The 12316-nt window shown below is 44.0% G+C and overlaps 1 protein-coding gene across 8 annotated transcripts in view; it reads left to right on the top strand.

Moving 5' to 3' along the window:
- Tmem108 (transmembrane protein 108) overlaps nt 1-12316 on the top strand; it is a 325980-nt gene that overhangs the window by 225980 nt on the left and 87684 nt on the right. The gene's annotated exons all lie outside the window — the stretch shown is intronic.

Below are 12316 nucleotides of genomic sequence, written 5' to 3'. Positions count from 1 at the left end.
AATTTCAATCCCTAGTCTGTTGGCTCCCTTGCTTTTGGGCTGGTGGTGAGGCAGTACCTCATGGCAGAGAGTTTGTAGCAAAGCAAATCTGTTCAGCTTGTGGCAGCCAGAAAGCAAAGAGAGAATCAAGAAGGGGCAAGGACACCAATATCCCCTTCAAGGTCACACCCCCCCCCCAATGCCCTAACTTAGTTCTACCAGGCCCCACCTACTGAAGGGTCTGCCATCTTCCAGTAGTGCCACACAATGACAACCAAGCCCATCACATGGGCCTTGGGGCGGGGGGACATTTAAAATTCAGACCATCCCAGGAAGGGGGAAGGTGAAACTCTAGACAAGGGACAACCTCACTAAGGTGACAAAATCAATAAATCAACCAAGTCACAAACAGAGCCCAAAGTTATGCAACAAATAGAAAATTGATAAGAAGGAGCCTGTGTCAGATAGAGTAATTAATACAAAGGCAGAAGAAAATGGCATGTAACTTTTCTTCTCTGGGGTTACCTCACCTCACTTTATAGTGGAACCTGAACTTAGAGGGTGAGGGAACAAAGATAATAAATAACCATTCTGGCTCAGTACTGTACCTCCAGTTATGGAAAACGGAGGAGGACCTGGAGATTTTATGCAAATAAGAAGTCACGTTACCATGAGTTGAACTGCTCACTGACACCCGCTCTAATGCTCGGAGGTTTTAAACGGGATCCATACTGTGCTGTCGCCAGCTGCTCACACAGTAACAGCTCGACAACATTTTGCTCCTGTATGGGATATTTTATGAAGATGGCAGTAGAGGGCCGAGAGGGGATATTTTTTTATTGAACCAAGTGTAACATACAGACGTCAGTACTGAAAATGTTAAGAGCAATCAGAACCATCAGTCACAACAAGCAGTGGGCTGTTTTCCTTCTGGCACCCTTTAAAAACCTTACAAATGGAAACATCAGAGGGAGAAAAAAGCTTAAATTACCACCACTGAGTTTTTTTATGGGACAGCTGCAACCATCACGGAGCTGTGGATTTTTGCAGAGCCTCACCCAAGAGAAAATCGGAAGATTTGTCGATTATAAGCCCCGTGGACACCCTGTGTGCCCTTGGCCTGCTTGTTGTCTGTCTGTCCCTATTGAACCACAAAATCCAGAGCTTCCGCCGCAGCTCAGAGGCGGCATTCCTGACAAGACCTGGAGCTGTTTCCACTCCCTGCCTTTCTGTCTTGCCCAGCTCTGGGCTCTCAGAAAGGTGCTGACTTAGATTTTCTCCCCACCACGTCTTCCCCTTCCCAGAAAGTTCAGAGTCAACGGTGCCATACGTCATCTCTCATCAAGACACTTGGCAGAACAGGATCTGACATGGTTCCCAAACTTGGCTGCACATCGGAACCCCCTTCCTCCCTGGAGCTCCATGACAACTGCGTCTAGGACATTGGGGTGAGGTCCGTAAGTGTGTTCTGTAACACGTGCCTCAATGCTTCTGTCAGAAAACACTCGGTAGAGACTTTGGAGGGTGAGTAGAAGTTCGCCAGACTGGCAAAGGGTAGCTGCCTGCCATTACTCTCCACATGGAATAGAAGACGCCATGCCCAGGAGGGTGACTGGATGCGTGTGTGGCAAGTACATAGAAATCCAGGTTCTCAAACTACTCCCCAAAGTTCTCAGGTGGAGAGGAAGCCATTTTGTAAATATGAATTCTTAATAAGATTTCTTCAAAGGAAGGTTTTAACTGCTCAGCTCCCCAGGCCTCCTGTTTCTCTCTCACAGGGTGGTGAGCTCCTTGTCCGGTCCTCATTAGACCCAGTGCCAGGATCTGGGTTGGTCTCAAGCTTTCCTTTGATCCCACCATGCCTGCTTTATGCACGTTCCTTGCGTTGGCACTGATTTCATAAAATATGTCATGCAGCGCTGAGCGTGGTGACACACACCTGAGCTCTTAGTGGCTCAGGAGGCTAAGGCAGGATGAGCGTCAGTTCCAGGTCAGCCTGGGCAACTTAGTGAGACCTTGTCTCAAAATAAAATAAAATAAACAGGACCATGGATGCTCAGGGGTTAAGCACCCTAGGCTCCATCTTAAGTATCTAATAAATAAGTAGATAGGTACATAGACACATACAGACAGACACACATAAAATATTTCAGGCAGGAGCAACCCAACCCGGAGTGTTGTGCCATGAGCAGTAGGTTAATGCAGCTTCATTGTTTAGCCCACCCACTCTGGGAACTCTGGAGATCGTTTCCATCAAGGTTTTTCCATGCTTCTCTCCCACACTTCAAAGCATCTCTTCTCCTTTTCTCAGACAGACATCTGCCCTAGCCCCGACTTCTCTGCTGGAGACTTCTACCCTTACCATTGGCTTGATCAGGTTTTGTGGAGAACTCTGGGTTTGGAATAGGTAGCACCTGGCTTCCAATTCTAGCTTATGTGCTATTTTCTTGTTTTAACTAAGCTGAATATCTGGCTAAATGAGGCGTTCTGTGGGCCTTAGTTGGTGGAATAGCTTGCTTTCCTTTCTGGAGCCAGGAATAACGGATGAGATCTTGCATGAATGGAGCTTTGAGAAAAGCATTACATACTACAAGCATTGTGTTTCTTAAGAACAACAGGAAACAGAACCAAGCATAATTCAACCTTGTAGGACAAGTGACTTTTTCTGAAACACAAAGAGGAATCAATTTACCAGTAGGTACCTTTCAGGAGATGTTAAGTCTCACTGATAGAGTTTACATCTAAACCATCTGCCATTCATCAAAGGATCCAGCCTTCAAGTGCGTTCAATAGTCAGGCCACAAATGGAGTCTCTCATGCCTTCCTTGGGATTCCTTCCTTTGAATTTAGCACTTCCCTCGATGAAAGCCTTTATCACACTCCTCAAGGGCAGAAACCATCTTCTTTGTGTCTGTCCCCATGCCTAACCCAGGACCTGGCACATAGCAAGCCCTTGATAAATGTTGGCTATTAAATGAACAAGGTTGGACACCATCCAACGCTGGATTAGACGTACTTCAAGCGAAAGATTAGCACAATACACATTCCTGAATTGGAATGGATCTTCAGGACTCATCTTGCCAACTTCCTGCCTTTACCCAGAGCCAACTCTCAAGCACCTAACAAATTAGGACCCTTTATGTTTAGTTCCTTGACGCTGAGTGGTTTTTCTGGCTAACTCACCAAACATGAGCATGCTCTGTACAGCTGGAGTATTTCCTCTTTCTCTGCTTAAAGGAAATGGGAGTAGGACATGCCCACATCTTGTATGTAGGGTTTTTTTTACATAACCGAAGGTTCTTCTTATATCACCATCTCTGGTCCTGTTCAGATTGGAATCAGGGATCGTTGCCTCAATTAGAATATAGCAGAAGAGCTAAGAGATTGTCAATTTGAATTTTAGAATCGCTTCCAATGGCAGCTGGCAACATGGAAATCAGATTCTGTATGCTAAAGGGAGACAAAGCATATTTGGAATGCTGCCTCTCTTTGCCAAAGATAGACCAGACTAGCATGCAGAAGGTCTTAGATTTGTTTTGTTTGAATATTAACTTCCCACTCTCTGAAGTGTTTGATCCTCTGTGCCTTATTTGATGTGGTTTGAATGAATTTCATTTACTAGAAATGCTGTTTTGGATAATCATTTGTATTCCTTCTCTTTATAAAAAATGCAGGGCATCTTCAGGCACAAAAAAAGTGATAGTATTAAACATAAGGAAGAATGTTTTATTGTCCACTAAAAATCTTCCCCAGGGCTGTTTAGAGCTGATAGCAACATGGCTCTAAAATTTTTCAAACATCTCATAAGAATGTGGTAATAAAAAGTGAAGCCACTATTTTTGCGTTTACTGTTTTACTTTTTAAAAAATCAATTTAGAGTTGGGATTCTAAAGAAAACTTTAAGACCACAAAAACACACAACCTTATGTCACAGAGCCATTGGGCCATGATGACTCATCTCAGGATGTTTACTTCCGCAAATATGATTATTTCCAGACAATTTAATTTAAATACTGATATAATAATTATTTCTGGAAATGGGGCATTTGTCTCCTATGATTATTCTCTTATCTTCAGAAAGATAGAAATTAATTTAATTCTCAAGTAGCAATATCAAGATGTATTTTTATTGGTCGGCATGATTATTTTTTAAACTTCCATCACTATTGATAGAAACTAATTAAAATTAAATGCACATCAGCAATGATTAAATGGCTGCTACTGAGATTATGGTAAAGTTGAAGACATGGTATGCCTGTCCATTTCCTTTAAAAGTGTTGGCCAGTTCACCATCGGGACAATTTCAGATCTGTGAGATTTCAAGAGTCCTTATGTCTAGACTAGTTTCTTAAGAATTTTTAAGGAAAAAAATTAATTCATTTCTTTATTTAAAAATAACTCTGAAGCCAGGCATGGTGGCACATGCCTGTAATCCCAGTGGCTTGGGAGGCTGAGGCAGGAGGATCGAGAGTTCAAAGTCAGCCTCAGCAACTTAGGCCCTAAGCAACTTAATGATACCCTGTCTCTAAATAAAATATAAAAAATGGCTGAGGATGTGGCTCAGTGGTTAAGCACCTCTGGGTTCAAACCCATATACCAAAAATAAATAAATAAAATAAAACCGAAAAAGGAACATTCCTTGCCTGAAATCAAATTTTGTTTATCCTGGAATCTTTATTGTGGGTCAAAGCATTTGGGATTTATCTATCAGGTAAATTAAATGCCATATTCAGCCATTGATTCATGAAGTGTCCCTTCCCCGTAGCTTTTATTGTAACAAGTTATGGTGAAATAATGACTTTCAATAAAACTGGAGATGCTAAGGTCACATATTATTGGTGCATAGGTCATAATGTTTTGTAATTTTTTTTTCCTATAGAGCACAAGTTTAAAGACTGGTAAAATTAAAATTTTTTTAGATGTTGATAGACCTTTATTTTATTCATTTATTTATATGTGGTGCTGAGAATCAAACCTAGTGCCCCACCGGTACCAGGCAAGTGCTCCACCACTGAGCCACAACCCCAGCCCCTATCTGAAATTTTTGCTACAGAAAACTAGACAGAATTTTCTCAGAACCTTATGAGATCTAGAAGGAACCTTTGAGAGCCACTTCTGGAGAGAGAGGGATGGGGAGGCAAATGGAGAAGGAAACAGGGGATCCACAGCCCTGGTTCCTTCCTGCTCACCATTAAATGCAAGACCATGGCCTGTTAGGTCATCTGTCAGTGGAGATGGTGATAACTCACATGCCTACCTGGAAATTCCTGAGCATAGAATGAAAGTATTTTGTAAACTATAAAGCCCAAAGTCAGCATCAACTGTTATAATCACTGGGATCAAGGGGAAAAAAAAATCCTCACTTTGCAGAGGAAGAGTAGGAATGTGCACTGACTTACCCTAAAGCATTCTGTGGCAAAACCAGGTGGGGGATCCATGGCTACCTCCTGTCCAGGTTCCTCCTGTCCCCGAGGCACACCAAGAGAGAGCCAGGAGGGAGATAAGGGGTGCAATGTTAGGACCACCCCTGGCTGCTGGGCCGCCCAGTTCTAACACCTTGCCTCATCCATGACATGGGAGGTAGCAGGTAATAATTCCAGGCCAGAGGTGGTGATATGGGAGGCGCGACACCCACGTCACAGTGGGCCCACTCGGCAGGGAGAACCACACAGTTTGGTACACACTTCACCAGGACCCTGTGTAGAAATGCCTTCTAGCCAACAAAGGGCAATGGGGTTGTGCATAGGGGAACAACTTCTTTTACTAAAGTCAAAGAACTAGACAGAGGGTTTTAAGGCTGGGAAGGGCTCTCATCTAAGTTGTCTGTTTTCCCCAAAATTCTCTGCTCATCTTCCCGCCTCCTGTTCCTAGCATGCCTCGCCTGTGGGTCCACCCTTAATGTCTGGTTCAGACATTAGTGAAAACTCCTTTTCTCTTGATTTTCAAAAAATTTTAATATTAAAGGTGTATTTAAAAAAAAACAAACCTAGCTAAAGTAATAAGAATCATTAAAGCTAATTAACCAAGCAGTGGAGTCAGGATTTAAATCTCCAGAGTATCCCTGGCTTTTTTTTTTTTTTTAAGTTCACCAAATGTAAAATAACCATTGCATCCTTTAAACAGAAATTACACACACACAGGAGGCGGCGTGCTTAGAACTGTCATGGGGATTTATATTTATGCACAAAGAAATCACTTCTTTCTGCCTGTGCTTCCAAAATGCAAAATATCAAGTATCCAGGTTAACCATGTAAGTATTAAGCTGTTAATACAAGGTTGCCAGGGTGTCGATACACACACACACACACACACACACACACACACACACACAAATAAAAAGTAAGAGTCTGATGTTTTTCCTTGAGCTTTATCTTTTTCCAAATCTCTGACCTACCCCTTGAGGGGAGGAGGGCAGGTTGGAGGAGGCAATTGGCCTGAGTCAAAGTGACCCATGTGTCGGGGGATGGTGGAACAGGACAGAGGGTGATTTGGGGCCCTAGGTGGACAGTGAAACTGACAGCTGGCATGAAAAGGTCAGGAGCAATGCTGGGGGGAGTGTCCAGGATGACTGTCAAAAACAACACTGAATGCCAAGTGTGTGGTGCTGATTAAGAGGTGCGGAAAGCAGCTTTCTCACTGGGTGGGCGGAGAATCAAGAGTCTGAGCCAGTGAGAATGATGCCCCCGAGGGGTGTCCGCTGTCCCCACTTACTTGGAGTGGGGGGGGAGTATGGTCCTCAGGTACCAGATCAAGACAATAGAAGAAGGCCCAGATCTGAGCTTAAACCCTCAGATCCTCCCAGTCTCGGAAGGAAGTCAGAACAAACATCAGGCTAAAGGTCGCTTTCCCTTAAACGCATGCAGATACGCTAATAATGCTCATTAGGCTTATAGCTCACTCAAATTTAATCCAGAGTGCTTCATTTGTGTCTCTGCTGTAGTTACCAGGACAGATGTGTGCGGGGCCCGGCATCCTTCCCTCTGCCTGAGACAGATGTCGGGATATCAGGCTCCCCTGGAATGGCTCCAGCACGTCTATTAGTGACAGTAGCTTGCCAGCCTGTTTTCTCTCGACTGAGGTTTTTCATTTTGTAGTTAAAATTCAAGTCCAAACTCAGAAAAAGATTTCAAGGGAGGAAGAGGAAGATGGAGGAAGCAGAGTAAAGGTAGAGAAGAAATAAAAGATGTCTGAGAGGTAAAGAGAAATGCAGGCTTTGGTCCAGTAGTTTCTTCTCACTGAAAACAATCTGGGTGGTTTATGATTTCCATGCATAACCTGGATTCACCTTGGGAGTGGGAAGAGACCAAAAATGCAGAATCCTAGGCCCCAGCCCAGAGCCACTTCATAATGCCCAGGGGCCTTGCTTATGCTCCCTGGGAGATTCTGACCCACTCACTCTAGGAGGGGACTCTTGAGAGCTGTTGGCTGGGGAATCGCCATGGCTTCTTCCTAGCCTAAGAATTGTAAAAGGAAGCAAAGGTCATAGTGGGGTGGAAGAGCCAGGAGAAGGACCCCATCAACACAGAGGGCACAGGCCACTCTATCCAGTTTGCTTTATCCTGGGGAAGAAGCAACCCTCCTGGTGAAGGCTGATAAGACACCAAGATCAGGGAAGTGGGAGAGGAGGGAATTCCAGCTCGATGCCAGTGTTGGTACTGGGGTCTCTTTTCCTTTACTAGAGCTACTTATGTCACCACAGGTATGCAATCCACCGACAAATGAGTGTTTCATCCGCACCTTGTAACCCTCAGATGCTTTGATCTCTTTTTCCAGCCAGGATGCTATAGGTTCACACCCTCCCCTGATGGGCATTGCCAGCAGCAAATCAGAAAGCAGGGAGGAGAGAGGGGTCAGCTCCTCTGACTTTAGTCCTTCCTGGTTCTGGCTGCTGGATCTTCTCTATACCTCTCCCCCTTTTAAGGGTGCTTTTGTGAGTTTTCTGTCGAGGTTTCCACTAACCGTGAGTAAAGGAGGCAATTGTCTCACCTCTGCCAGAAGGACCAAGCAATTCATTCCAGCCGAGATCAGTCCCCCCACACTCCCCACTGCCCCCCTCCAAGGCTCAACAAAACTTTAAAACTTACAAAAGTGATAGAGAATGTCTACAAATCAGAAGATCCTTTCAATCCCAACACACTAGTTTCCTCTAGTCCCTAGATTAATTTCACATTCACATTTTATCTGGAAAACTTAGGATCTTCGTGACACCCTTTCTGTTGTATTATAAGCATCTTCCTTGTCGCTACACAGCTGTGATAATGATTTAGTGAAAGCCACAGAACTCATGTAGAAAAAGCACCCCTTGGTTCATCAAATACTTCATTAGAGCTTCCTATGTATCAGGTACTTAAACATTATAATATTAACTCATTTCATCCTCATAATTTTTGTAAATGTAAATTCATTTCATAGCCATGAATTTTTAAAACTTTTAAAAACTTTTAAAATTTGTTCTAATTAGTTATACATGACAGTAGAATGCATTTTGACACACTGTACATAAACGGAGAACAATTTCTCCTTCCTCTGGCTGTACATGGTGCAGAGTCACACTGGTAGTGTAATCATACAAGCATATGGGGTAATAATTTTGGTCTCATTCTATCATCCTTCCTATCCCCACACCCCCTCCCGTCCCCTCACTCCCCTCTGCATAATCCAAAGTTTCTTCATTCTTCCCTGCACCCCCCGATTATGGATCAGCATCCACTTCTCAGAGAAAACATTTGGCTTTTGGTTATGGGGGTTTGGCTTATTTTGCTTTCATAGCTGTAAATTTTTAAAATGTAAACTCATTTCCTGGGCAAGCCTACCATACCATATTATGATGAGGAATTTAAGGCCCAGAGAGTTTTAGTAACCTGGCCAAGAACACAGAGTCAGTAGGTGGAGAGACTCGCTCTTCAGACAAAGGAAAACATTTATTTCAGTGGAGAAGTACAAACAGAATAACTCTGTAATGGCAAGTAGATAACCAACCAGTTAGTGAATTCGCTCTTTCTCTTTGACCTGAGTGTCTGAACATCCTGTAAGCAGAAGTGACTTGGAGGTCAAGACCTCTTCTGGAGGATCTCTGTGGAGATGGCTCTGGGGTTGGCTGTCCTCTTGGGAAAGAGTATTGCAGGGTCTCGTCTTGATGTTGTTTGCAGAGCAGCTGCTGAATTTGTTTCCAAAAGTTCTGTCCTTGTCCCTGATGCCAGTTCAACAATGAGGACATGGTTTTGAGAAAAAGGAAAAAGAAGGTTTATTGCTTTGCCAGCAAAGGAGAAGCACAGGGGACTCCTGTCCCAAGGCTGTGATTCTGCCCATCAGAAGGGACATGGGGGAGGGGTGTTTAAAGGAACTCTCCAAGGGTTACATTCCAGGTGTGCTCTGGTAGAGGATCAGGATTCACTTGTTCATTTGGGAGATAGCATCTCCATCCTGTAGAGCACGGAAAGCTCAGGGTAATTTTCCCTGCCCCCAGGTTAGGGAGAGGGAGAGGGAGAAGAGAAAAAAGAAAACTTGTCCCTTTTTAAAATAAGCCTCAAAGCTATATTCAAAAGGTGAAGTTTTTCCTTGTTTGTTTAGAAAATGACTTGGGGCCGAGATGATGGAGACTATGCTTCCTGTTCTACCCTGGACCCACGATTGGGTCTATCAAACCCATGTTTAAGATTTTTGGGGGCTGGGGTTGTGGCTCAGTGGTAGAGCACTTGCCTAGCATGCGTGAGGTGCTGGGTTCAATTCCCAGCACCACATAAAAATAAATAAATAAATACATAAAGGTCTATCGGCAACTAAAAAAAAAAACAAACATTTTTGGATGCCATGGGACCAAAACCATCAAAGGTTAGTGGCTCTTTGAGCATTTTTTTTTCTTTTTCTTAGGTTTTATACCGGCCCCTGTTCCTCTTGGCTTAGGGTGATACTCCCTCATAACAAAAACTGAAGATGGTTCCCATTTGAAAGAGTCAGACCAACACAGCTCTGTAGCCCAACACACGCTCCTCCAGCAGGCGCTCCTCTTCTGGACCGTTTTAACAACCATCCATTTGTTCCCCAACTCCCCCCGTTATGTGATCATCATATCCCATAAGCACATTTTATTAAAACAGTCTTCCTATCACAGAGAAGGAATGAATTGGAATACCAAGGTGAGAAAGAAATTCGAAAATCAAAGATAGAAAAGGAGTGTCAGTGAGAGAAGGAAATAGGAAGAGCCGATTTCTCCCCTGGAGTGCTCAGGGGAATCACAGGGAGCCAAAGAGGCCTCTGTGAAGTGTGATAATGGCAGTGAGTAGCAGTAGCCCACCTCAGGGGTCCACCACCTCCTCTGCGACTCACAGCTCACTGTTTCACTTAGCAAGCCTTTGAAAGTCTCAAAAGTATTGTCCACCCTTGCCATGGAGGTGTGGGGACAGTGTTGGTCTTGACCACATAAAAGAATAGATAATAAAAAGGTGTTTTTAAAAGTGAAAAGGACCTGAAACTGAAAGATTAATGTCAAAGAGCAATTTGCAGTACACCTGGTGGGAACCTCGGTCCTAGAGCAACAGAGTTCCAGGAAAAGAGCTAAGTTGGGGGTATGTTGAGAAGATCCAGCTTTGCCACCCTTTAGCCCCATTTGTTGACTGTGGATCCAACTAGATAAGGGACGCTTTAAAAAAATTAAAAAGTGCCTGGAGTCTATTTTAATCAGGACGATAAAACATGCAGACATGGACATGACTGTCATGAAGGAAAAATTTACACTCAAATTCCTTGAAGCAGGAGGTACCGCAGGCCACACAGGGCCACAGGGGGAAGCACCAGGTCAGTGAGGAGGCAAGGAAGAGGGGAAGAGTGGGTAAGGCAGGGGAGACAGGTACAATGGAAATGGTTTTAGTGGCTCTGGGATGCAGGGGTGTCCCCATTTGCCTGACCTGGCGCTGGGTGATCAGGGCTGTGTCCCCTACTGTAGGGAATGATAACAGGAAAAAGATGGTAATATAGACACAGAATTGCTTAGTTTGGGCATCGAAGCAAAGTTCACAGGCACGTTCACCACCTCTAAGATTCAGCTAACACTGGAGAGATAGTCCCAGCCAAGTTCAGAAGGCCCCATGTTGCCAGAGCATGATAGTACAGTAAAGAAGAAAATGCAATTAATACATACCTACACACACAAGCTGAAGTTCTACTGCTTATTTTGTGATCTAAGAAGCACCTGTTTTAGGGACTGCCTTTCACAGAGCATATAAGGAAACTTAAAGAGCCATATTACAAGGATCTCCCATCTCTTGTCCCTTTGATACCAGGCATATAACAAGCCATCCAGTAATCAGTTCTAATGCCACGCATGATGCAAAAAAAAAAAAAAAGCCACTCATCTTTCAAGATCTGTTCAGGGGACCTAAAGTCCATGGAAGCATTTTATGTAGCAGCAGCAGGCAGCCCACGAGATGCGGACTTGAAAGGATACTTCCATGCAGGGTGGAGCTCCTACTTCATCCTGGTGGTGGTCTCCAAAAATCAGAAATGTGTTTTCCTCGCCTGACTCACAGGTTCACCGGATTCAGGGACGCACCCTGCCAATGCCTTTCATGCACAGTGAGCATTGCTAGAAACCATTATCTGGGAATACTATATTGCACTGTTATTGAATTAGTTTCAGTAATGAGAATAAACATTTATAGAGCCTTTGTGTTTGCAAAATGGTTTACAAGCACCAGCTGACTCACTTGTTAATAATTACTTTGGGGTATTCTTAACAATGCATGTTTAGGAGATAAAAGTGATGGTTTGGATGGGATTAGGGGAAAAGACAAGTAATAGAAAATCATTTAGTGCACTCATTTCCAGCTTCATAGTCTCTGTAAGCCTATACTGGCTACCTTCATCATTTTCATTGCCTTTGATTACACCTTCCTGGTATTCAAGGCCCAACACAAATACATGCTCATTGGGTAAAACGCTGCTCTAAGGCTTGCATTATCCACTCTTCCTCCTTGCCCTTGTCTTGGTTTGTGCATAGCATGGCGCAACTCAGACGCGCTCTGTGAGTACATCTTCCCAGTCACCACGGGGACAGAAGACCTGGCTATGCCCTTCCTCTGCCTCTGATGTGATGGACGACCCCCAGAACTATACTGCATCCCTAGACCTCAGTGTCCTCAGCAGTTAAATGGCTGGGAAAGAGGGATATAGAGGGAATATGAGACCCCTAAGGTTCTGGCTTTTAATTTCAGAGAACTCATGATCTTGCCATGTTAATGGTCTTGGTGCTCGAATCTGTGATTCCAGGCATCTCTCTGCTCATCTTACTAAAACCCAAACTGACACATCAGTGGGAGCCCCAAAGTGTGTGTGCACGCAC

This window comes from Sciurus carolinensis, chromosome 9 (assembly GCF_902686445.1).
Source record: "Sciurus carolinensis chromosome 9, mSciCar1.2, whole genome shotgun sequence".
Lineage (NCBI taxonomy): Eukaryota > Metazoa > Chordata > Mammalia > Rodentia > Sciuridae > Sciurus > Sciurus carolinensis.
This window is presented reverse-complemented; position numbering and strand designations above follow the sequence as displayed.